The following is a 1,974-nucleotide window of genomic DNA, read 5'->3' on the forward strand; positions in this document are numbered from 1 at the left end:
TGGCCTCTCCCGTTGCGGAGCACTGGCTCTGGACGCGCAGGCTCAGCGGCCATGGCTCACGGGCCCAGCCGCTCCGCGGCACGTGGGATCTTCCCGGACCGGGGCACGAACCCGCACCCCCTGCATCGGCAGGCGGACTCTCAACCACTGCGCCACCAGGGAAGCCCAAATCTGCACTTTTGATGGCTGGAAATGCTCAAGTACATGGATGTTACTGAGGATAGGTATAAATAATGTTCAAATCAGCAATGTTTGTTTTATTCCTGGATCTTGGAGACTCACCAGCTTTCCCTGAATTGGCCCACTCTGGGATATTTCAAAGCCTTTTTCTGAGTGGGAGAGAGAATGTTCTAGACCCTCGCTTCCCAATTTCTAAAGAAGCCTCTCCAACCCTTACACTACAGTGTCAAAACAATCAATTGATTTATCAATTTGTTAAAACTATCAGTGAAACCAGTGCTTGGGAATCATGTTAAAAAACAACGGCTCTTTTGACTTTTTCTGTTGGTGGTTTTGGTATTTTACAGACACTGTCTGAGATGCCCAGAATGTATTTGATCAGCCAGAATCATTTCTAACCCTGAAATTCTATCCCAGTGTGATTTGCAATGACTCCTGGAAAGTATTCAAGGGCTTTTACCTGTGCTGAGTCTTTGATTGTTTTTTCCCTAAGAAATTCCTATTAGATGAAATGGCACAGCTGCATAAGATAAATTAAGATTGATTTTTATTTAATAACACTAGTTTTGAAGCTGGTAAGGATGTTAAATATATTCATCAATGCCTGTTTGCCTCCTTGGAAACCAGAACTTTGCTGTTCCTTACAATTCTTCCTTGCTGTTTAAGTGATTGCAGGAAAAAGAAAAAAAAGAAGAAACTAGTAGTAGATTTCACCACCATATTTAGAGCTTATCCTAAAACCTGAAGGGGTTCTGAAATCATACTTAAATAGAACTCACTTTGTGCCACATGCTTTTCTAAATGCTTTATGTGTAGTAACTTATTTAATTTTTACAACTCTGTGAGCTAGACTCTATTACCATCCCCATTTTATAGATGAGAAAACTGAGGCACTGAGGAGATGTTTCTTCCATTCCTCTGTGTGTTAAGTTAGAAGGCCTGACACTTAATCATCTCAGCAAATACTTGATCATCAGCTCTTTAGCTTTCTCCAGAAGTGATTCACTGGGCAGAGAAGTGTGCTGGTCACAAATTGCCTGTCACAAGTGTCTCCTAGTTAGGTGTGTTGGCAATGTATCCAGTGTGTCTGATCTCTGGTATGCTGGTGTGCACAGCAGTAACACAGCCCTTGGCCTCCTCCAGAGCCAAGGCTAACCAGCTATACCTTCTCTTACATCCAATTTCTCTCTTTTCCCCAGCCTTTCCCCCTTAATCCTACAAACATGCTCAAGTCTCTAATCACACTTTCTCTCTTCTTTTTCTCCCACATCCCCAAGTGGCCACCACATGTTGGTCAGGATGGGCTAGGCTTTGCTGCAAAAAAGAAAACACTCTACATGGCTTATAGCAACAAAGGTTACTTCTCAGTCATGCTAGATGTACATCAGGGAACATCTAGGGCTCTGCTCATCTTAGTTGCTTGGGGACCCAGGTTGATGGAAGCTCCATCTTGACAAACACTTCAGGGATTACTGTGGCAGGGAGGAGGGGCATGGGAATGGCCAGCCCCTCCTTTGTGAAATTCCTCCCTTGGTCCTCGTGACGCGATTCTGATTTTTCTCATGATTCTGTGATCCCTCCCTCCTGTGTTCTGACTTGTGTTCCCTCTCTGCCCTTTTTATGTAGCTACTCCCTAAGGACCATTTATTCCTTGGCCCTCTTCTAACAAAAAAATATTTTCCTCCTTCTCTTCCTTCCTTCCTTCTTTCCTTCCTTCCTTTCTCTTCCTTCCTCCCTCCCTCCTTCCCTTCCCTTCTCTCTCTTTCTTTCTCTTCCTTCCTTCCTTCCTTCCTT

The sequence above is a fragment of the Physeter macrocephalus genome, chromosome 6 (genome assembly GCF_002837175.3).
Source record: "Physeter macrocephalus isolate SW-GA chromosome 6, ASM283717v5, whole genome shotgun sequence".
Classification (NCBI taxonomy): domain Eukaryota; kingdom Metazoa; phylum Chordata; class Mammalia; order Artiodactyla; family Physeteridae; genus Physeter; species Physeter macrocephalus.